Source organism: Nomascus leucogenys, chromosome 2, assembly GCF_006542625.1.
Source record: "Nomascus leucogenys isolate Asia chromosome 2, Asia_NLE_v1, whole genome shotgun sequence".
Lineage (NCBI taxonomy): Eukaryota > Metazoa > Chordata > Mammalia > Primates > Hylobatidae > Nomascus > Nomascus leucogenys.
In genome coordinates this window covers 96,217,179-96,243,242 of record NC_044382.1, presented here as the reverse complement: position 1 = coordinate 96,243,242, position 26,064 = coordinate 96,217,179, and positions in this window count along the sequence as shown.

The window sequence follows — 26,064 nt, the reverse complement described above, 5'->3', positions numbered from 1 at the left end:
CATATGTTGAACCAGCTTTGCATCCTAGGGATGAAACCCACTTGATCGTGGTGGATAAGCTTTTTGATGTGCTGTTGGATTTGGTTTGCCAGTATTTTATTGAGGATTTTTGCGTCAATGTTCATCAAGGATATTAGTCTGAAATTCTCTTTTTTGGCTGTGTCTCTGCCAGGCTTTGGTATCAGGATGATGCTGGCCTCATAAAATGTGTTAGGGAGGATTCCCTCTTTTTCTATCGATTGGAATAGTTTCAGAAGGAATGGTACCAGTTCCTCCTTGTACCTCTGGTAGAATTCGGCTGTGAATCCATCAGGTCCTGGACTCTTTTTGATTGGTAAGCTATTGATTATTGCCACAATTTCAGAGCCTGTTATTGGTCTATTCAGAGATTCAACTTCTTCCCAGTTTAGTTTTGGGAGCGTGTATTTGTGGAGGAATTTATCCATTTCTTCTAGATTTTCTAGTTTATTTGCATAGAGGTATTTGTAGTATTCTCTGATGGTAGATTGTATTTCTGTGGGATCAGTGGTGATATCCACTTTATCATTTTTTATTGTGTCTATTTGATTCTTCTCTCTTTTCTTCTTTATTAGTCTTGCTAGCGGTCTATCAATTTTGTTGATCTTTAAAAAAAAAAACAGCTCCTGGATTCATTGATTTTTTGAAGGGTTTTTTGTGTCTCTATTTCCTTCAGTTCTGCTCTGATTTTACTTATTTCTTGCCTTCTGCTAGCTTTTGAATGTATTTGCTCTTGCTTTCCTAGTTCTTTTAATTGTGACGTTAGGGTGTCAATTTTGGATCTTTCCTGCTCTCTTGTGGGCATTTAGTGCTACAAATTTCCCTCTACACACTGCTTTGAATGTGTGCTAGAGATTCTGGTATGTTATCTCTTTGTTCTCATTGGTTTCAAAGAACATTTTTATTTCTGCCTTCATTTCGTTATGTACCCAGTAGTCATTCAGGAGCAGGTTGTTCAGTTTCCATGTAGTTGAGCAGTTTTGAGTGAGTTTCTTAATCCTGAGTTCTAGTTTGATTGCACTGTGGTCTGAGAGACAGTTTGTTATAATTTTTGTTATTTTACATTTGCTGAGGAGAGCTTTACTTCCAACTGTGTGGTCAATTTTGGAATAGGTGTGGTGTGGTGCTGAAAAAAGTGTATATTCTATTGATTTGGGGTGGAGAGTTCTGTAGATGTCTATTAGGTCCACTTGGTGCAGAGCTGAGTTCAATTCCTGGGTATCCTTGTTAACTTTCTGTCTCATTGATCTGTCTAATGTTGACAGTGGGGTGTTAAAATCTCCCATTATTATTGTGTGGGAGTCTAAGTCTCTTTGTAGGTCACTCAGGACTTGCTTTATGAATCTGGGTGCTCCTGTATTGGGTGCATATATATTTAGGATAGTTAGCTCTTCTTGTTGAATTGATCCCTTTACCATTATGTAATGGCCTTCTTTGTCTCTTTTGATCTTTGTTGGTTTAAAGTCTATTTTATCAGAGACTAGGATTGCAACCCCTGCCTTTTTTTGTTTTCCATTTGCTTGGTAGATCTTCCTCCATCCCTTTATTTTGAGTCTATGTGTGTCTCTGCACGTGAGATGGGTTTCCTTAATACAGCACACTGATGGGTCTTGACTCCTTATCGAATTTGCCAGTCTGTGTCTTTTAATTGGAGCATTTAGCCTGTTTACATTTAAAGTTAATATTTTTATGTGTGAATTTGATCCTGTCATTATGATGTTAGCTGGTTATTTTGTTCGTTAGTTGATGTAGTTTCTTCCTAGCCTCGATGGTCTTTACAATTTGGCATGTTTTTGCAGTGGCTGGTACTGCTTTTTCCTTTCCATGTTCCTTTCATCTTCCAAAAGAGCTTCCTTCAGGAGCTCTTTTAGGGCAGGCCTCGTGGTGACAGAATCTCTCAGCATTTGCTTGTCTGTAAAGTATTTTATTTCTCCTTCACTTATGAAGCTTTGTTTGGCTGGATATGAAATTCTGGGTTGAAAATTCTTTTCCTTAAGAATGTTGAATATTGGCCCCCACTCTCTTCTGGCTTGTAGAGTTTCTGCCGAGAGATCACCTGTTAGTCTGATGGGCTTCCCTTTTTGGGTAACCCGACCTTTCTCTCTGGCCACCCTTAACATTTTTTCCTTCATTTCAACTTTGGTGAATCTGACAATTATGTGTCTTGGGGTTGCTCTTCTTGAGGAGTATCTTTGTGGAATTCTCTGTGTTTCCTGAATCCGAATGTTGGCCTGCCTTGCTAGATTGGGGAAGTTCTCCTGGATAATATCTTGCACAGTGTTTTCCAACTTGGTTCCATTCTCCCTGTCACTTTCAGGTACACCAATCAGATGTAGGTTTGGTCTTTTCACATAGTCCCATATTTCTTGGAGGCTTTGTTTGTTTCTTTTTATTCTTTTTTCCCTAAACTTCCCTTCTCACTTCATTTCATTAATTTCATCTTCCATCACTGATACCCTTTCTTCCAGTTGATTGCATCGGCTCCTGAGGCTTCTGTATTCTTCACGTAGTTCTCGAAACTTGGCTTTCAGCTCCATCAGCTCCTTTAAACACTTCTCTGCATTGGTCATTTTAGTTATACCTTCGTCTAATTTTTTTTCAAAGTTTTTAACTTCTTTGCCATTGGTTTGAATTTCCTCCTGTAGCTCAGAGTAGTTTGATCATCTGAAGCCTTCTTCTCTCAACTCGTCAAAGTCATTCTCTGTCCAGCTTTGTTCCATTGCTGGTGAGGAACTGCGTTCCTTTGGAGGAGGAGAGGCACTCTGCTTTTTAGAGATTCCAGTTTTTCTGCTCTGTTTTCTCCCCATCTTTGTAGTTTTTTCTACTTTTGGTCTTTGATGATGGTGATGTACAGATGGGTTTTTGGTGTGGGTGTCCTTCCTGTTTGTTAGGTTTCCTTCTAACAGACAGGATCCTCAGCTGCAGGTCTGTTGGAGTTTGCTAGAGGTCCACTCCAGACCCTGTTTGGCTGGGTGTCAGCAGCAGTGGCTGCAAAACAGTGGATTTTCATGAACTGCAAATTCAGCTGTCTGATCGTCCCTCTGGAAGTTTTGTCTCAGAGGAGTACCCAGCCAAGCGAGGTGTCAGTCTGTCCCTACTGGGGGGTGCCTCCCAGTTAGGCTGCTCGGGGGTCAGGGTCCCACTTGAGGAGGCAGTCTGCCCATTCTCAGATCTCCAGCTGCGTGCTGGGAGAACCACCACTCTCTCCAAAGCTGTCAGACAGGGACATTTAAGTCTGCAGAGGTTACTGCTGACTTTTTGTTTGTCTGTCCCCTGCCCCCAGAGGTGGAGCCTACAGAGGCAGGCAGGCCTCCTTGAGCTGTGGTGGGCTCCACCCAGTTGGAGCTTCCTGGCTGCTTTGTTTACCTAAGCAAGCCTGGGCAATGGCAGGCGCCCATCCCCCAGCCTCGCTGCCACCTTGCAGTTTGATCTCAGACTGCTGTGCTAGCAATCAGTGAGACTCCATGGGCGTAGGACCCTTTGAGCCGGGTGCGGGACACAATCTCCTGGTGTGCCCTTATCCAAGCCCATTGGAAAAATGCAGTATTAGGGTGGGAGTGACCCAATTTCCAGGTGCCATCTGTCACCCCTTTCTTTGACTAGGAAAGGGAACTCCCTGACCCCTTGCACTTCCTGAGTGAGACAATGCCTTGCCCTGGTTCGGCTTGGCTCATGCACGGTGCGCTAAACCAACTGTCCTGCACCCACTGTTTGGCAGTCCCTAGTGAGATGAACCCAGTACCTCAGATGGAAATGCAGAAATCACCCATCTTCTGCATTGCTCACACTGGGAGCTGTAGACCGGAGCTGTTCCTATTCGGCCATCTTGGGTCCTGCTACTGCATTCTTAAAACAAAATTAGGTTTTTCTGAAGATGAACAATCAGAGAATAAAAATAGAATTTAAAAAATTAAAACTTTGTTGATTAAAATGTAGAAAACAATCAATAAAAGTGTTGGGAGATAAAGTAAGAAAAAAGTTCCAGAAAGTAGAGCTGCAGAGCTATAATATAAGATAAAAAGAAAGATAAGAGATAAAAAATAAAATTAATCTGGAACTACCTAAGATATAACAGCTCTGGAAAGAAAAAAAGTGGTAAAGAAGTAATTAAAGAAATAATAAAAGCAAATTTCCCAGAATTAAAAACCATAAGTCTCCAAATAGGTGGGCCCAACAAGAGTCCAAAAAAGAGAGTTTTAAAATACCCATCCTCAGGCATTTTCTCATGATATTAAAAGATACAATCTTAAATTCTTCCAAAGAAAATAAACATATGACATAAAAATTCCGGAGATCAGAGTGGCATAAGCTTTTAGGGTTATATTGAAAGTTAGTATGGTGGAAGATTGGACTCAAAATTCTAGTGGTGAATACATATAGGTAAACCATTAAGCAAATAAAAGGATAACATGAACATTTTCATAGTGCTATTCTTTAAAAAATTAATTTTCATGCATCCTTTCTTAAGAAGTTACTCCATTATGTTATGTCACAAGAAAAATGAAGTAGTAAACCAAGAAAGAAGAAACAAAGATTCCTGCCCAAGAAAGTAGTGAAGAGAAATGTTCACATGACAGTATCAAACCTGTTGAGAAACCAAGTCAAGGAGCATGTATATGAGGAAAGAAATCATATAGAAAAAATAAATACAGCTGCTGGATTATTTGACTTACATGTGCTTTTGAAAAAAATCTGATAGATGTTTGAAAAATCTGTTGGAAAAACTAGTTAGTAAATATTGGTTGATAGGTATAAATAGGGAACAAAGCAAAAGTAAAATGAAGTAATTATTACCATACCTCTCCTACAAAGGAGAAATGTTCTAGAAAAATACATAATCACAGTACACAAATTGGCTCAGCAATAAACAAAAATAAAAATTTTCATATTTATAATGATGGAAACATTAAGTATCAGCTTTTTAAAAATATAACAAATTATAATAGGAGGATAGAAGAAAGAGAAGATAGTATTGAAGTCACATAAAAGCTAAATCTTCAACTGTCAAAATAGGTTCATAGGTAACATTTGAAATTGACAAGGAAAGAAATACTATAGTTATGTCATTGAGCAATATAATCAGCTAAAAGGACTCAACATAGTTTTTCCTGAGGAGGTGGACTGAGACATAGGGTGGTATATGGCAAGGAAATACACTTTTTTGTTATAAGACCTGTTAACATAACTGGAAATGTTTAAATGCATTTGTGTATACTAACGGAAATAAACCAAAAAGGAAAACGGAAAGCATTGGGAGGATTTAAATAACACAATTAAAAAGCATGTCAATAATGTACTTTTAAAATCAAGCTAAGGTTTTTTGGGGGGTTGTTTGTATTTTTTAACATTTTCAACATCTTAGAAACCTAATGCATTTTATAATCAATGATATCCTTTTTATCAGCATTGGTGGGTTTTCTTTCTTACTACAATATAAAATAATGTTTTATACAATTAATAACATCTTAGATTTGATGAATATGATTTTTGTATTTCTATAAACAAGCAAAGAATGCATATTCTTTTGTAGCACAGATCACTTGTAAAAAGTAGTCAAATATTAAGCCATAAAGATTCTGTCACAACTGTGGCTACGGTGGACAATTAGAAGTATCAGGCATAGCAGGTGAAGTAGACACAACAGGTTTAATGATACAAAACATGATCGTAAAATGAAAAAAAAAGAACAAAAATCAATTTAGAGTTGGCAGCAAGATGCCTATTTTCAGGTCAATACAAATGTATGGCTGGATCTTGAGAGTTATCTGCAAATACACTGAACAGAAAGAAAAAAATCAGAAGATCATAAGAATAACTGGGAATGATTTTGGAAAATGTCAAATAGCTAAGACCAAATAAAATTAATCTAATATTGGTTATGACCTCTGGACACATGGGCAAATGTCTTATTTCAGCAAGCTGACACTGGAGAAGTAAGTCTTTCTGCTATACAATGGAGGGAATCATATAATTAAATTTGCCACAAGAAGACAAGATGGTGATTTTACAGAATTCATCGTGCTTTATAAAGTTCCATGATAGTGCAATGGCAGAAATATTCTTCAGTGTAACCCATTAAGCTTAGGTCTCATAATTTTCCACATTTTACTGTAAAAAAGTACTCAATTAACCTAATGGAAGCTGCAGACTTAAAAGGGACCTTTAGACTATGCAATTACAAAAGTGGGAATAATGATTAGAGAATAGTATAACAACTCCACAATTATCATGCAATTGTTACATGAAAAACTCATTATGGACTTCAGCCAGCCACATTGACTATGAAGAACAGAATAAGTACTCTAGGATGTGGAAGATGGAAACCAGTAAGTCATCAAAGCCAAAGGAGGACTCACTCTGACTACCCCACTCCTGCTCATCCTGCCATTCCAAAATCCCCTACAGTCACTAAGGATAACAAACTCTTATTTTCACTTTGAAGTATAGAATGTTAAGCTCTGTCCTGCGGATTTTTCCTCTCATTTGTTTTTTTAAAAGTTTGCAAAGGTCTTGAATGCAAAGAATAAATTTTGGTGGATTTTGCTAATCCTCATTTTAATATTCATTGAGACATTGAGACACAGGCTTCTTCAAGATTTCAATATTATCTCCTCGCCAGTGAAAAATATAAGAAATAGATGTTCTGTTTTTAAAAAAAATCAAACATGCTGCTAGTAATATAACAAGCCAGAAGAAATATTTATTCCTTACCATGTAAAGAATACATGGTAACATATTTGGTTCTTTATATAGCTGTTTTATTTAATTTCATTTTAGTTATCTTTAAAATTCCAACTTTTATTTTACGTTCGGGGAATACATGTGCTTATTTGTTATATGGGTATATTGCATAGTGCTGAGATTTGGATTATGGTTGATCCTGTCACCCAGGTAGTGACCATAGTATCCAATAGTTAGATTTTCAACCGTTGCCCCACACCTTCCCTCCCCGTTCCGGTAGTCCCCATTGTTTAATGTTGCCATTTTCATGTTCATTAGTACCCAAAGTTTAGCTCTCACTTATAAGTGAGGATATGTGTTGGATTTTCTGTTTCTGAATGAGTTTGCTTAGGATAATGGCCTTCAGCTGTATCCATGTTCCTGCAAAGGATATGATTTCCTTAATTTTTTATGGTTGTGAAAGTATTCCATGGTATATATGTATCACATTTTATTTATTCATTCCACCGTTGATGGGCACCTAGGTTGATTCTATGACTTTGCTACTGGGAATAGTGCTATGATGAACATACAAGAGCATGTGTCTTTTTGGTAGAATGATTTCTTTTCCTTTGGCTATATACCCAATAATGGGATTGCTGGGTCAAATCGTAGTTCTAAGTTATTTGAGATATCTCCAAACTGTTTTCCACAGTGGTTGAACTAATTTACATTCTCACCAACAGTGGATAAGCTTTACTTTTAATCTGCAACCTTGATGGCATCTGTTTTTTTGTCTGTTTGTTTGTTTTGGTTTTTTTTTTTTTTTGACTTTTGGATAGCTGGATAACCATATACAGAAGACTGATTTGAGTCACATTTTGACTCAAACAAACAACTCATCAGAGAGAGAAAATTAAAACTGAAAATATGTAATGGTTAGAAATAAGTAGCAATGAGAAGGGGCTACATACCAAATTTGTGGACATGATAGACGTGGAAGAAAATTTCAGAAGCTTAAATGTCTTTATCAGAAAACAAAGCATATGGGTAATAAATAAATTAAAACTTTAATTCAGAAAGCTATCATAAATATTAACCATGTTTTAAAAAGAGAGAAAAAGAAAAGAGTAAAAATTAATGAAATAGAATAAATAAAATAAACATACATAAGAAAAAACATACTAAGAATTAATAACAATTTATAACTATCTCTTGTAAATTACTAAGGAAATAACATAAGAACTAATTACTTAAATGGACCAATAATGTAAAAAGGCAAGAAATATAGAAGCATATTGAATTAAACTCATTTGAAATCAAAGAATTGTAAACTAAAATAAAAAGATAAAATTTTTTTTTCATCTTATGGGCAAAATTTATTGCTGATGTCATCCAGTGACAGAAAAGCTGTGATAAAATGAGATTTCTGATACACTGTAGATGAAGTCTGAGTTGATGCAGTCCTTTTGTTTTTCTTTTTTCCGAGATAGAATCTCACTCTTTTCACCCAGGCTGGAGTGCAATGGTGCAATCTCACTTCACTGCAACCACCCCCTCCCTGGTTCAAGCCATTCTCCCACCTCCACCGCCTGAATAGCTGAGACTACAAGCAAGGTCTGGCCAATTATTGTATTTTTAGTAGAGATGGGGTTTCACCATGTTGGCCAGGCTGCTCTTGAACTCCTGACCTCAGGTGATCCTCCTGCCTCAGCCTCCCAAAGTTCTGAGATTACAGGCATGAGCCACCGCACCCAGCCTGGTGCAGTTTTTTTGGAGGAAAATTTGTCTGTCCTCTTATCAACATTACAAGTGACCATACCCTTTTGACCTGACAATTCAATCTATAATTTGTTTTACAGAAAGTCTTGTTACATGTCCACAAGAATACTAACTGGATCATTCTTTATAGTAACGAAAAATAGAAAACAATCTAAAAGTTAGCATTTCTATCTTATGAATGGTATGCTGCCATTGATAGAATGATGCAGATCTGTATACACTAAAATCCAAATCCAAATCCCTCTAATTTCCTAAGCAGATTATTAAGTAAAGGAAGTAAAATCATAAAAAAGGTATAGTATGATCCCATTTTTGAAATTAAATTAAATGTTTAAAACTCAAGTAAATATGTACATCTGTCTTGATACCTATCTTGATAAGTAAATGCATGGAAAGCAATCTGGAAGAAAACACAACAGTTTCTTTTTGGGATGACATTGGAGTTAGGGTATGGGGATAATAGAGTACTTTCATTTATCATCTCATATATTATCTGTATTATCTGTAATTCTTACCAGAATGTATTGGTGAATAACTTTGTAATTTTAAAACATATATATCTTTAGCATAAGAGTGGTCAGTGGAAGACAGCCCCAAAACTAATATCAAAGACAAGATAGTAGTAGAGTCATTTCTGTAATCAGCATGCCACAGTTCCAGTCCTTCTACCACTGTGTTCTCTTGAGGAGGTAATCAGCCTCTTTGTTTCTGCTTCCTCATCTGTGAAATAGGGGTAGGTATGGTATCTATCTCACGGGATTGTTATAAGCATTATCTGAGGTAATATATGTAAAATCCTTAGACCAGTGTCTAGCACATATAAAGCACTCAATGCATATATAAAAATAGTGTTAGCTATTCTCATTAAAGTCAAGGGATCAACATTTTTCAAGAAGAAATGTTTGATATTCTCAAATTAGTGAGACAGCCAGGCGGGATGTGTCTCTGGAGAAACTCCAATCAGCCTGCCTGCTGAGGTGGAGCCTCAGGAAGTTCACGCATTTGCAGCAGGGAGGAGCCTGGCCCCTCCTCTTCCTATGTGGAACCTGAGATTCAAGCTGCAGGCCGGAAACACTCTAGCAGGGAGTCTGGCCTAGCAAGAGTCCCTGTTTCCCCTTTTTCTTCCTTTTCACCCAATAAAACCCTGCTTCACTCACTCTTCAAACCATCTGTAAGCCTAAATTTTCATGGCTGTGGGATGGACAAGGACCCCGTCTTTAGGTGAACTAAGGAAAAGGCTTGCAAGGGTGGGAGAAACATGCCCCAAACACCATTGCTCCCAGGGGTCAGGGGAAAGGCCTTTTCCTTCCTTTTTTGGAAGGGACCAGTGAGCAGTGGCTCCCCTCCACCTCCCCTCCATGCCAGGGCTAGGACGCATGGCCTGAGGTTCCCACATGGTCCCTGCCACACTCTGCTGCTGGAACCTTCCCCTTCCCCAGCCAAGGAGTTTTACTTCATCAGACAGTAATTGAACTAATCTCCCTGGTGGAGAAACCTCTTGCACAAGAATAAGAGCGTCTTCCCCAGGCATTTTTAAACTGTTGTTTTTTTTTCTTTCCTCTTCTCATCACATCAGCAGTAAACCTTAAAGTTTTTTTTCACCCCTTTACTAGGCCAGGCCCCCAACTATTACTGTTTATATTTTCTGTAAAGCTTTAATTGTGAAAAAGGATTTGTGGGGCTAGTCTTGGGCTGTGGCCAATCTGTTGTGCTTCACCTGTCTGTATGGTTTATGCTGCAAGCCACCATCTTGCTTTACACCCTTGGGGCATGGCTGGTAATGGCTTAGCAAGGCTTTGTTTAGCAATCCTGCTTTAGGGAATAAGTTTCTTTCTGGTTTGATATCTGGATGTTCTCCTAGCCCTGTCTGTTGAAGAACCACACACAGGGACTTGGTTTTCTTCTGTTGGTCTGTGTGGGTCCTATGTGTGATGTGTGTAAAAAGAGCTCTAATTAATTTGGCCTAAAGAAAGACAAGCGCTTGGATCTAACATTTTTTAAAGTGAAGATAAAAGTAGTCGTACCTTTTGAGAAATAGAAACAGCCTTAAAGATTATTGATAAACTGCAGGTCTGATGCAAGGTTTGCTGTCTTTTAAGGTTACAAACTGCTTCTTGGGTTTTGAGCACTATTTGACTTGCAGCTTCACAATTGGTAAGGCCTGGGGACATATAGAACTAATCACACCCTTAATTAAGAAGGCAAACACTGACTGCAGTTAGCACACAATTAAAGCAACTTACCAAGTTTTACCTTAAAGTTAAAAATTGCTAGGAGTTACCACTCTAACCTGTAATTGAGACTACTGAAAATAGATTTACATGCAAGGCATATTAGAACAGTAAAATATAGGGGTTTTTTTGTAAAATGTTATAACAAGATTTTCTTAAAGTGCTAATCTGTTCTTTGGCAAAATTTGTAAAGGGTCATAAAAGGTTTTTGCTTTGTTAAAATGTCTGAGTCATTATTTTGGCAAAATAAATAATTTATGGTACTCTGGAACTCTATTTCATAATATCAATTGTTTTAAACTTAACATATTTAATGGCCTTCCCAAAATCAAACTTAAGTTTCAAAATTGTCTTTCCTGACACCTGGCTTTTTGGTGTGATACCCTACCTTGTTTTAACCTGATTGACTCTCCCTTAGCTGAGAGAGCCAGACAGACTCCATTTTGGTTTCTTCACTTGCAGCCCCTTGTCCTCCCTCCCTTAAGGACATAACTGGTGCGAGCTGACTCCAAGCATACCCAGAAACGCGCTTACTGATAAGATACTGAGGCAAGCTGTACCAGCTGCTCCTGGGAATGTGCTCAGTTGATGGTACCCAAAGCCCCTGCGTTTATCACTTTGTGATACTTTAAGCCCCTGCACCTGGAACTGTTTATTTTCCTGTAACTGTCTCTGTAACCATTTATCTTTTTAACTTTTTGCCTGTTCTGCTTCTGTAAAAAAATTGCTTCAGCTAGACTCCCCCTCCCCTATTTAGACCAAGGTATAAAAAGAAATCTAGCCCTTTCTTGGGGGCCGAGAGAATTTCGAGCTCTAGCCGCCTCTCAGTCACCAGTAACAGAGGACTCCTGAATTAGTCTCAGAGTGTGGCGTTCTCTCTATAACTCACTCGGTTATGATATCAGCTCCTTCAAAGGGCCTGTCTTTGACATATTTAGGTACGTGGGATTGCCAAAATGATGCTCAATCTTCTTTAGGTTATATTTTGGTAAGTAATGCTAATATACTGATATGGTTTGGCTCTCTGTACCCGCCCCAAATCTCATCTTAAATTGTGCTCCCATAATTCCCACGTGTTGTGGGAGGGACCCAGTGGAAGACAATTAGATTCATAGGGGTGGTTTTCCCCATACTGTTCTCATGGTAGTCTCACAAGATCTGATGGCTTTGATATGGCTCTGATGACTGGAAGAACACCAGGGTTCTTGGTCTCTCGCTAGTTTAGATAAAATGACACAGACACATGTGGAGTGGTTTTTAGGAGCAAAAAGTTTGATAGGCAAGAAAGAAGTAAGGAAGAAGAAAACAGCTCCCCTGTACAGAGACAGAGGGAGGGAGGATTTGAACAAAGAGAAAAGTCTCATGTGCAGCAGAAAGTGGCTGCTTATATTGGGAGGCTGGAGGAGGCAGTGTCTGATTTCCATAGGGTCCAGGGATTGATTTGACTGAGTGTGTCATTTAAGTAGCCCACAAAAAAACCTGGCCCTCTCGCCTTAGCCTTTAATATGCAAATGCGGGTCGCCATGATGTTCTGAACACATGGTGTTATCTGAAGCTCGCCTTGACAGTTGGTACACCAGGTGATAAGGAGAAAATGGTGGGAATTGTCATATTGAGTGAACCCAGTTTCTAATGGTTGGAATTTGCATATCAAAGCTTGCTAACCTGGCCCTTCAAGCCACCTTTTCTGTTAGAAAAGAGATGGTCCAGGGGTTGTTTCTTATTACAAGAAAACTTCCACCAAGAACTTTTACCCTTATTAGCTGCCTGAAAATTGTTTCTTAATAACTCCTATATCAGTTTTATCAGGGGTTTCTGCTTTTACATCTTCCTCATTTTCTCTTGCTGCTGCCACATAAGAAGTTCCTTTTGCCTCCTGCCATGATTCTGAAGCCACCCCAGCCATGTGGAATTGTAAGTCCAATTAAATCTCTTTTTCTTCCAAGTCTCAGGTATTTCTTTATCAACAGTGTGAAAATGGACTAATACAATAAATTGGTACCAGTAGAGTGGGGCATTGCTGAAAAGATACCCAAAAATGTGGAAGCAACTTTGGAACTGGGTAACAGGCAGAAGTTGGAATCATTTGGGGGGCTCAGAAGAAGACAGAAAAATGTGGGAAAGTTGGAAACTTCCTAGAAATTTGTTGAATGGCTTTGACCAAAAGGCTGATAGTGATGAAAGACAGGACTAGCTGGATTTCCTAGGCCTATTAAGAATCCCTAAGCCTAGCTGGGAAGGTGACCGCATCCACCTTTAAACAAGGGGCTTGCAACTTAGCTTACACTTGACAAATCAGAGAGCTCACTAAAATGCTAATTAGGCAAAAACAGGAGGTAAAGAAATAGCCAATCATCTATTGCCTGAGAGCACAGCGGAAGGGACAAGGATCGGCTTATAAACCCAGGCATTTGAGCTGGCAACAGCAACCCCCTTTGGGTTCCCTCCCTTTGTATGGGAGCTCTGTTTTCACTCTATGTCACTCTATTAAATCTTGCACCTGCACTCTTCTGGTCGGTGTTTGTTATGGCTCGAGCTGAGCTTTTGCTTGCCGTCCACCACTGCTGTTTGCCACCATTGCAGACCCACCACTGACTTCCATCCCTCTGGATCTGGCAGGGTGTCTGCTGTGCTCCTGATCCAGCAAGGCACCCATTGCCACTCCTGATCGGGCTAAAGGCTTGCCATTGTTCCTGCATGGCTAAGTGCCCGGGTTCATCCTAATTGAGCTGAACACTAGTCACTGGGTTCCAGGGTTCTCTTCCATGACCCACAGCTTCTAATAGAGCTATAATACTCACTGCATGGCCCAAGATTCCATTCCTTGGAATCCATGAGGCCAAGAACCCCAGGTCAGAGAACACAAAGCTTGCCACCATCTTGGAAGTGGCCCACCACAATTTTGGAAGTGGCCCACCACTATCTTGGGAGCTCTGGGAGCAAGGACCCCCTGGTAACAGTGATATGGACAATAAGGTCCAGGTTGAGGTAGTCTCAGATGGAGATGAGAAACTGATTGAAAACTGGAGCAAAGGAGACTCCTGTTATGTTTTAGCAAAGAGACTGGTGGCATTTTGCACCTGCTGTAGAGATTTGTGGCATTTTAAACTTGAGAGAGATGATTTAGGGTATGTGGCAGAAGAAATTTCTAAGCAGCAAAGCATTTAAGATGTGACTTGGGTGCTGTTAAAGGCATTCAGTTTTATAAGAGAAGCAGAGCAAAAAAGTTTTGGAAATTTGAAGCCTAACAATGTGATAGAAAAGAAAAAACATTTTCTGAGGAGAAATTCAAGCCTGCTACAGAAACTTGCATGAGTAACAAGCAGCTGAATGTTAGTCCCCAAGACAACGGAGAAAATAACTCCAGGGCATGTCAGAGGTCTTTATGGCAGCCCCTCCCATCACAGACCCAGAGGCCTAGGAGAAAATGGTTTTGTGGGCCACACTCAGGGTCCCTGTGCTGTGTGCATCCTAGGGACTTCGTGCCCTGCATCTCAGCAGCTCCAGCCATGGCTGAAAGGGGCCAATGTAGACATCAGGCTGTGGCTTCAAAGGTGGGAAGCTCCAAGCCTTGGCAGCTTCCACATGATGTTGAGCCTGTGAGTACACAGAAGTCAAGAATTGGGGTTTGGAAACCTCCATTTAGATTTCAGAAGATGTATAGAAATGCCTGGATGCCCAGGCAGAAGTTTCCTGCAGGAGTGGGGCGCTCATGAAGAACCTCTTCTAGGGCAGTGCAGAAGTGAAATGTGGGGTCGGAGCCCCCACACAGAGTCCCTACTGGGGCACTGCCTAGTGGAGCTGTGAGAAGAGGGCCACCATCCTCCAGATCCCAAAATGGTAGATCCACCGACAGCTTGCACCATTCACCTGGAAAAGCCATAGACACTCAACACCAGCCCATGAAAGCAGCTGGGAAGGAGGCTGTACCCTGCAAAGCCACAGGAGCAGAGCTGCTCAAGACCATGGGAACCCACCTCTTGCATCAGCGTGACCCGGATGCGAGACATGGAGTCAAAGGATATCATTTTGGAGCTTTAAAATTTGACCCAATGGATTTTGGCCTTTTATGGGCCCTGTAACCACTTTGTTTTAGCCAATTTCTCCAATCTGGAATGGCTGTATTTACCCAATACCTGTACCCCCATTGTATCTAGGAAGTAACTAGCTTACTTTTGATTTTACAGGCTCCAAGGTGAAAGGGACTTGCCTTGTCTCAGATGAGACTTTGGACTGTTGACTTTTGGGTTAATGCTGAAATGAGTTAAGACTTTGGGGGACTGTTGTGAAGGCATGATTGGTTTTGAAATGTGAGGACATGAGATTTGGGAGGGGCCAGGGGTGGAATGATATGGTTTGGCTTTCTGTGCCCACCCAAATCTCATCTTGAATTATACTGCCATAATTCCCACATGTTGTGGAAGGAACTCAGTGGGAGATAATTTGAATCATGGTGGAGGTTTTTCCCACACTCTTCTACTGGTAGTCTCACAAGATCTGATGGTTTTATCAGGGGTTTTCACTTTTGCATCTTCCTCATTTTCTCTTGTCACCACCATGTAAGAAATGGTGCCATTTCATGGCCTCCTGCCGTGATTCTGAGGCCTTCCCAGCCAAGTGGAACTATACGTCCAATTAAGCCTCTTTTTCTTCCCAGTCATAGGTATGTCTTTATCAGCAGTGTAAAAACAGTCTAATACATATATATCCCAAAATTGTATGGGATTTCTAAAATTCTGATGTCTGAGTATATGCTATTAATCATAATTATGGTTTTTATATTAAGTTATTGTAAGCCACAGAGATAACCAAACTTCTTTTTCAATTGTTTTTCTAACTGTAACTACCCTGGACATTTTGCTATTCACAAACAATTGTTGTCTTGTTTTAATCCTTTTCAAAAATGGTTTCTAATGAGCTATAGAAATTTAACAGGTGCTCTCAAATGCAGGCTCCTGATAACTTTAGAGACTGTAACATTGGAATAAAGGAAAATGTAAAGAACTCATAAAGACCTGAAATGTTCACAAATATCAAGCAAAATAAGAGTTAATTAAATGAACTGAACTCGGGAAGCTGAAGAAAATCTTCTTGACTTTTGCTTGGAATATTGCTGATCCTTGTTTTGTTTTTCAGAGTCAAGGACACTTATTTTGAACTATTTATAGTCTTTAATAATTAAGATATACACTCCTATGAACAAAATTTGAAGCACATTTGTTTCTGTCTGCCTGATTCCTCTAGAATTTGGAAACTACCTGTGAGTGTTCTTAACTTATGGCAATATAGTCGTTTGCATCAGTGCAATAAGAATCTATTTTTTCTTTTGCAACAGGACACAACTGGAAAAAAAATGGTTATTTTACTAAGGCTTTTACTGGAAGTGTATGCTTCCCTTAAGGAGTCAATCTCGACTTGCAGAGCCGATAAAAGCCCCATGGGAGAAACTGGTCTCATACCCTTGCCTATGCAGTCCCTGTAAAGGGTTCCTGACTGGTGGTCAGTAAAGAATGTCACTTTCTAACAGGTCCAGGAGTCATTTATCTTGGGATCTTGAGAAGAGAGGATCACCCAACTCACAGGTATTTGAGGATATACCCGTGGCTGGGCTCAGCTTTAAAAGGGCTCATCTGAGATTCCTTGTGGAACAGAGTTCCATCAAAGCCAATCCAAAAGACCTAAGCAGAAATAGTTATTCTTGCTGCACATTATGCAAATAATCAGGCCAAGTATAAGACTAAAGTTTATTTTGCAAATCACTCAGTCCTATGATGTTTTGTTTTTTTAACAAAAATGAGGACTGGAGAGAGAGAAAAATTATGTTCCAAAACTTATCATATATTTGTCACTAAATTCTAAACTCATTATTTGTTTTTAAGTTTTGCTGACATTTTAGACTAACCGTGCATGGTCCTGTGAACCAACCAGCAATCTCTGGCTGCAGCTCAGAAAGAACAAGAGGGATGGGTAATGTAAAAATCTGGATCAATATTCTAGTTCTGAGCACTTATCCTGCAAATCCTGCCAGGTAATGGAATAAATAGGATGCCTATCACATGAAGGTTTCCTTTTTGGGAAAGTAAGACCAAGGGAACTAACCAAAGCCAAGCATCATGCACTTAAATCCCAGCAAGCTTAACTATAGCCAACAGTTATCTGGGTGTGTCATGAGACATCCTTTTATCTCCCTTGTTGGAGCAGGACTCAATTCCACAGCTTCACCTTAACATTTGGCCTATGATAAGGAGTTCATGCAATGCCCCCTGAGACACCTGTTTGTCCCAGACTCAATTCCAAGCTTCAGGTCAAAGCCCTGGGAAAGAAAACTGGATCTGAGGGATCCAGAGGCAAATGACAACAGAGGTTAAAAGGCACAGTGCAGGTAAGCATGGCTGATTCCTGCTGATTAAGCCAATCCCAAGCTTCCTGTTTCATGGATGAAGGTCACATTAATACTCATGGCATAAATAAGGTCTAGGGAATTCCAAGACTACTGACAGTAGTGGGGACAGAGGCATAGGTGAGAGCAGGTAACTTCTATTCTCTAGGCCCTACCTGCTTCATGGGTGCAAGCTGCTTTGACACTCATGGCAGGGCCTGCCACGGTCACTGGAACTCAGGGATGCAAGGATGGAAGAAGGGAAAGAGGACACTCTTCCCTCTCTCCCTCACATACCTGAGTATCTGCTAGGAAGAGAAGGGAACCAGGGATGCCTGTTCTCCTCTTTCTAGATGGGTAGCCATTCATCTTCATTCTGTAGCCCTTTCAAATGCATCCTGAAACCCTGGGACTCCTTTGGAAAAAGGTCTTCTTTTTCCTTTCTTCTCCTCAGTTCTGTCTTCACTAATAGGTAATTCTGTCTCTGTACTACAGGATACTTCCTTCAGATGCATCCTCCAAACTGGAAAGAGTTAATTTCTCAAACCTTAAACCGGTCGGTTTAGGATTGGGCTCAGAGGAAACGAACCCAGAAGCCCAACATGCTGGCAAAAGGGTAAAGTTTATTTGCCAGTCGGATTTTTGGCCTCCCTCTCCCTGTACAAACTGGTAAAGGGCCTTGGAATTTTGAGCTGTCTTTACCCCTCCCCTTGTTTTGTTATGACACATGTTTTCTAATAACCTTGTTTGTCTGTTCTTGCCTTCAGGTCATTAAACTCCAAACAGTCATGCAACTAGAGCCTCTGACAATGGCACCTTCTGCTGGGAACCCTTAGGCCTCTAGGGAAGCTCTACAGCTGTCTCTCCAAAACAGCGCCCCCTGTCAGCAGGAAGCAGTTAAGATCGGTCTTCCTCCTTATCCTTAATCTAACAGCAGTTCGCTGTATTTCTTTACAGGGGGAAATGAGACAGCCAGGTGGGAGGAGTTCCCAGAAGAAACTCCAACCAGCCTGCCCACTGAGGTGGAGCTTCAGGAAGTTCATGACATTTGCAGCAGGGGGAGCCTGGCCCTTCCATTTCCTGTTTGGAACCTGAGATTCAAGCTGCAGGCAGGAAGCACTCTAGCAGGGAGCCTGACCTAGCAAGAGTCCTTGTTTCTCACCTTTTTTCCTTTTCACCCAATAAAACCCTGCTTCACTCACCCTTTGAACCATATGTGAGCCTAAATTTTCATGGCTGTGGGACAGACAAGGACCCCATCTTTAGCTGAACTAAGAAAAAGTCCTGAAACGTTAGGAATGGATGAGAAATGAAGGGAAATAACTGAGATGTTATTTTCACATTTGGTAAGACTAAAAATTCAAAGAATAGTTGACTGTTGGGTCCTTCAGTGAGTAAGAAATGAAAACTTGGGGCACCAAAGTACTAATGCCTTAAATAAATACACAGGAAAAGAAAGAAGTGATTATACTGTTGATTAATTTGTGGGAGCAAACTTGAAAAAAAGTTTTTAGAATAAAAATGTTTGGTATGGGCAGGGCGTGGTGGCTCACACCTATAATCCAAGCACTTTGGGAGGACAGGTAGTGTGGATCACTAGAGCTCAGAAGTTTGAGACCACTCTGGCCAATACGGTGAAACCTCATCTCCTCAAAAGATATGAAAATTAGCCGGGCTTGGTGGTACATGCCTGTAGTCCCAGCTACTCAGGAAGCTGAGGGGGGAGAATCACCTGAGTCCAGGAAGCTGAGGCTGCAGTGAACTGTGATCATGCCACTGTACCCCAGCTTGGGGGACAGAGCAAGACTCTGTTTCAAAAAAAAAAAAAAGTTCAGTACATATGTAACAATGGAAAAAGGAGCCCATGGTCCATGGAAAAAAACCTGAAAGGGTATCGAGGGCTGAAGGTGACTGACGGAAAATGACCCTAGACGGGATAGAGGGAGATGGAATTAGTAGCACAGCAGAAGGTGACAAGGAATTGTTATTTCCAAATAGGAATAGACACATGGATCTGACATTCTGAAACAGTAAAGCTAACATAGAATTATAACTCTAGAGTTTGATATATTGAGAATACATAGTCAGTATCAAAGAAAGGAGTGGTGCCATGGCGGCTTAGAGATAATTGTGGCTGTCCTCCATGCTAAAAACTCTCAATAAATTAGGTATTGATGGGACGTATCTCAAAATAATAAGAGCTATCTATGACAAACCCACAGCCAATATCATACTGAATGGGCAAAAACTGGAAGCATTCCCTTTGAAAACTGGCACAAGACAGGGATGCCCTCTCTCACCACTCTTATTCAACATAGTGTTGGAAGTTCTGGCCAGGGTAATCAGGCAGGAGAAAGAAATAAAGGGTATTCAATTAGGAAAAGAGGAAGTCAAATTGTCCCTGTTTGCAGATGACATGATTGTATATTTAGAAAACCCCATTGTCTCAGCCCAAAATCTCCTTAAGCTGATAAGCAACTTCAGAAAAGTCTCAGGTTACAAAATCAATATGCAAAAATCACAAGCATTCTTATATACCAATAACAGACAAACAGAGAGCCAAATCATGAGTGAACTCCCTTTCACAATTGCTTCAAAGAGAATAAAATACCTAGGAATCCAACTTACAAGGGATATGAAGGACCTCTTCAAGGAGAACTACAAACCACTGCTCAATGAAATAAAAGAAGACACAAACAAATGGAAGAACATTCCATGCTCATGGATAGGAAGAATCAATATCGTGAAAATGGCCATTCTGCCCAAGGTAATTTATAGATTCAATGCCATCCCCATCAAGCTACCAATGACTTTCTTCACAGAATTGGAAAAACTGCTTTAAAGTTCATATGGAACCAAAAAAGGGCTGCATTGCCAAGACAATCCTAAGCCAAAAGAACAAAGTGGGAGGCATCACGCTACCTGACTTCAAACTATACTACAAGCCTACAGCAACCAAAACAGCATGGTACTGGTACCAAAACAGAGATATAGACCAATGGAACAGAACAAAGCCCTCAGAAATAATACCACACATCTACAACCATCTGATCTTTGACAAACCTGACAAAAACAAGCAATGGGGAAAGGATTCCCTATTTAACAAATGGTGCTGGGAAAATTGGCTAGCCATACGTAGAAAGCTGAAACTGGATCCCTTCCTTACACCTTATACAAAAATTAATTCAAGATGGATTAAAGACTTACATGTTAGATCTAAAACCACAAAAACCCTAGAAGAAAACCTAGGCAATACCATTCAGGACATAGGCATGGGCAAGGACTTCATGACTAAAACACCAAAAGCAATGCCAACAAAAGCCAAAATTGACAAATGGGATCTAATTAAACTAAAGAGCTTCTGCACAGCAAAAGAAATTACCATCAGAGTGAACAAGCAATCTACAGAATTGGAGAAAATTTTTGCAATCTACTCATCTGACAAAGGGCTAATATCCAGAATCTACAAAGAACTCAAACAAATTTACAAGAAAAAAATAACAACCCCATCAAAAAGTGGGTGAAGGATATGAACAGACACTTCTCAGAAGACATTTATGCAGCCAACAGACACATGAAAAAATGCTCATCATCACTGGCCATCAGAGAAATGCAAATCAAATCCACAATGAGATACCATCTCACACCAGTTAGAATGTTGATCATTAAAAAGTCAGAAAACAACAGGTGCTGGAGAGGATGTGGAGAAACAGGAACACTTTTACACTGTTGGTGGGACTGTAAACTAGTTCAACCACTGTGGAAGACAGTGTGGTGATTCCTCAAGGATCTAGAACTAGAAATACCAATTGACCCAGCTATCCTATTACTGGGTATATACCCAAAGGATTATAAATCATGCTGCTATGAAGACACATGCACACGTATGTTCATTGCAGCAATATTCGCAATAGCAAAGACTTGGAACCAATCCAAATGTCCAACGATGATAGACTGGATTAAGAAAATGTGACATATATACATCATGGAATACTATGCAGCCATAAAAAAGGATGAGTTCATGTCCTTCGTAGGAACATGGATGAAGCTGGAAACCATCATTCTCAGCAAACTATTGCAAGGACAAAAAACCAAACACCGCATGTTCTCACTCATAGTTGGGAATTGAACAGTGTGAACACTTGGACACATGAAGGGGAACATCACATACTGGGGCCTGTCATGGGGTGGGGAGACGGGGGAGGGATAGCATTAGGAGATATCCCTAATGTAAATGATGAGTTAATGGGTGCAGCACACCAACATGGCACATGTATGCATATGTAACAAACCTGCATGTTGTGCATATCTACCCTAGAACTTAAAGTATAATTAAAAAAAAAGAGAGATGACTGTGGCTATCATACTGAATGACAAACTAGGGCATTGGAAGGACAGGAGCAAAGAGCAGAGGCTCAAAACCATTGATAAAAGTTTAAAGGACTTGTGGGTTTATGAAAGAAAGTTAAATCTAGGTGTGGAAACTTAAAGAGTTTGCTAAATCAGTCAATTTCACAAAATTCTGAAGTTTTAGTAAAATTTTCAAACTATTCTCTAGCACAGGAAATAATGAAATTTGTGAAATGGACTAGCTACATAAATCTCTAAAGGATGGAGACACAATTTTTTTAGTACTATCATTTCTTTTAGCGTTTTGCTAGCACTTTAAATACCATGTATTTAACATATTTAAATATATTCCGTCATAACACTGTGCATTTGCTACTGTTTTTAAATAACTTAAAACATGCATTTGTTGACTGCTAATTTTCAGAGTCTAGTTTGTTTTTATAATTAGAAAATAGATATGGAGAAGAACCCACAAGCATAATTTCAGCAACCTTAGTTACAGCTAACATTATTCAGGTTTACCATGTTTTAAATCCCTTGGCAGAAGATAATGCCATATAAGGAAAGGTGAGGCCAGGGTGAAGAGAGAGCATGGGGAACAAACGGAATGGGAGAGACATAAGACATTTATTCCTCCACATGTCCTGACCTGTCTTTCACATGTCTAAAACTATTCTAGTGGTACCTACTTCTTCTTTGGCAAGTATGTTGGAAGAAGACAGATGAAGAGAGTGGACAGGCACATGGAGAAAGTGAAAAGTAATAATATATGCCTTTTTGACAAGGAAACATATTTTTGTGCATATGTACATGAATCCTTGAAACTAGTAAGACTATCTCATTTTAAGTAAACTCCATATAATAATATTTAATACTGAAAATTATTATTCACTAATTTCTTTTAATTAACAAGCAATCCCAGGGCACTAAACATAAAATTCAATTTACACATAATGCTTTAAAATGTATCAAATACTGCCCCAATTCCAAAAGCAGAAACATAACTATGCCAAATATGGATCAATAGTGATATATCTACAGTTCTAAGGGTCTAAGGTAGACAAGAATGATCATAGTTCTATAGGCCTAATTACCGTGGGTAGAAAGGTTTTCCTAAGCTATTTGTAAAGGGAAATTACACAAATTAATAAAGAGTAAGTTTTTGCTCAACAAGTAGATTGGCTGAATTAGAAGTATTTTCTAGCATTGTCATCTATAATATTCAGAAAATGTTTTATAATATACCATTGAATATCTATGTTCTTTTTCTGGTCTTAGATCTCTGTAACACTTAGAGTGGAAACTTTGCCCGGCTTTATCCCTTTTTGATATCTAATTAAACCTGATTTAGTAGAGAATTTATCAGTATGCCTTTTCCCTCATATTTCATTTATGGATATGGACAGCCACCCATTTTTACCATGCACTGTATGTTGAAAGATCAAATACATCAGCGTAATTTAAATAAATCTGAGCCCTATAAATTCCCACTGGATACAAGACCACAAATGGAAACAAGAACAAGGGCATGTTCAATGACATTAAAATGCAACTAATTTAAAACACAAAGGAAATGCATTTCTATAGAGGGCCTAATAAATCTACAGCACTCATTTCCACAGGATTTTAGTGAGCCAAATACCTCAACAACTTTCAAGAAAGAATTACACATTCATAGCTTAAGGACAAAATATTTGTGGCTGTTAACACTACATGGACTATCAATTTAGAAGCTTTGTTTTTGAGTCAAAAGAGACTGCAACAACTTTCTAGATTAGTAAAATTTCCTTGACAATTAGGGAATGTGCTAACATAAAAATATCTCTACATTTGGAGTCTTCATTTACTTAGTTCTTTTATTTGACTGCTGGGCTTATTTCAAATAACACTGGGGTTATGGATGTAACCATAATCTTTTCTTGGCTATCTTTGAATTGGTGATATCAGTAGACCATTAGCACAATTAATCGCCTCAAAAAAACTGGATCATGTGCAAAAGCAGTAATTTTTATAGTAACAGAAATATATTCGTATGTGAGTATGAATGGAAGAGAAAGGAAAGAAGAGAAAAAAATAGAAAAAGAAAAGGAGGGAATGAGAGCTAGAGGAGATAAATAAAGAAAAAGACCCAAACAGAGAAGAGAAATTAAGTTTTGCTAATGAAATACAAAAACCTTTACTTTTTTCTCCTTGATACTGTTTCTTAGTGCATAGTCTTTCATATAAGGTGAATTCCAATGTTTTCCTTTTTATTCCTCCTTCTGTGCCAGCAATTACCAAAGGAGAAAGGTTCATATAAGCTTCCCTTTACCGAATTACCTTATTACAAATACCTATGAGGTTTAAGAAATCCAATTTTCCCTTTCTATGGGTCTAATTTTCAGATTACCACTAGCAAACTCTGCAATTCCAGGCCCATGATCTTTCCATTTATTCAACTATTTAGTGAACAACCACCTATATCACAGGCATCAAGATAGGCTCTGGAGATATAACAGTGATAAAAATAGGCATGAATCCCTACTTCCAAGGGGCTCATTCTCTACCAGAGGAAGACAGGAATGGGAAAGAAGGCAGATAACAAACAAAATAAAAAAGTAAAATATAGAGATGGTTATAAATGCAATGGAAAAAAACAAAGCAGGAGATGTGAGTAGAGAGTGTATTTGTGGAGACTAAATAAAGGGTGTAGTTTTAAATACAGTGGTCTGGAAAATTCTCACTGATAAGTGTCAGTTAAACACTGCACAAAATAAGAGAGTGAGTCACTGGCATATCTTGAAAAGAGGACTCACAAGGGGAGAAAGAGAATGCAAATTCCCAGAGACAGACTGCTCCTGGAATCTGTGCCTGGAGCAGAGTGAGCAGAGAGTACTAAGAGGTGAATTCAGAGAGGTAATAGGGGCAAGGAGATATGATACAGAAGGTGCAGGTCCTTGTAGACACAGATAACAATTCTAAATTTAATTTTTAGAAAGATGGGGAGCCTTTGGGAATATTGACAGAATTCTGTCATGATCTGAGTTGTGTTTAATGGAATAATTCTTGCTTTGTGTTGACAGTAAATAAATCTGAAGCTCTGAGTAGGTAGATGTAGGGTAGAAGATGTAGAAATAACACGCTTAAGAATAGACACAGAAGTTAAAACCATGAAGCTTAATGGGAACTTCCAAAGAAAGCATGTGGAAAGAACAATAAAACAAGGACAATGATGGAAGCCTACTGGAGGTTAATTTGTAAGAAATGGAAGGAGAGGGATGAACTCATGGAATCCAAGAAAGAGCTGGTCAGAAAAGCATGAAAAGAAACAAGCACAAAATGTGAAGACTGATGAGCTCCACTAAGGCTCCAGATGAGCTTAGACATCATAAATTTGGACTGAACTAAATTTGAACTGACATATATATGGTTGTGTGTGTCATTTAGAAGTACTTCTATGCCAGTAGTAGCATAGAAACCTGATTGATGAATTGATTCAGTTGTGGTTTTCCTGAGCAGGTGCAATAAATAATAGGAATATCAGGATAACCAAGATATTGATGAGATAATAGATAAGATAGCCATATGTTTCTGTGCAGGAAGAAGTAAATAAATTCAAAAGATGGATAAGTAATTAGGAAATGTAGGAATTAAGATACAATGTGTGTCTAAGAGTGTGAAGAGCAGATTTCTGAAGAAAGAGGTTAAAATTGAGGACAAGAAAAATTGTTAGAGAATGAGATTTTTGTGTTTAAAATTTGTAATGTGAAATATAATTGAATGTAATGATGTGGAACACAATAATTAAATTAAAATTTGATGACTTTGATGTATCTTAGGCTGAAGATAGTTTCATTTCATGATATAGATTTGATCATTCTCATTCAACTTTTTTAATTGCTGTCATAAAATCCTAAGTTTCTTCCAGGTGTTTTTGCTAGAGATATCTGTTCTAGTGTATGCCCTCTGACCACTATTGGCAAGATTCAGGAGCCCAATGTACAAAAGCTGCCCCCAGCTTACAGAATCCTCATTGTGAAGTGAGGCTTGTTTCAGACTGAATATGAACACTTTACTGGATATGGCTTATTTCAGACTGGATATGAGCATTTTACTCAAACTTACATGAAGTTCCAGGGAGTCCGGACATCATGAAAGAAGTTGTGGCTGCGCCTAGTCCTCTAAATGCCATGTGCTTTTTTCTCCTAAGTAGTCTGAGTTAGGAGCATTCACACTCATTTTGTAAAACCAAAGAAAGCTAGATAAAAAGAAGCAAAAATATATTCTTTAAATGGAAACATATTGCTTACAACCAAATATAATCATAGGATTGATAAATAGATAATCCACCTTAGTTTTATTTTTAACTTCAGTTGACTATCTCTCTTGAAGCAAGGTAACATAGTTGACTAGTTATGCATATGCTTCCCCAACTTTTTGTATCTTTTGTTTCTATATCACTAGAACAACAACTGCCAGGTGTAATTTCATTTTGTCACAGTGAATGCTGAAGAAAATTGCTTCACCTTCTTGTAGGCAAAGTGCACTACTCTGAGTTTGCTGCTGGCCCCTTTAAATTTCAGTCACTAAGTGTGAACCTAAGTTTTCAGCTTCACACCTCTTTTCCTAGTATTTAAGTCTGTCTTATTGTCAATGGATGCTCAT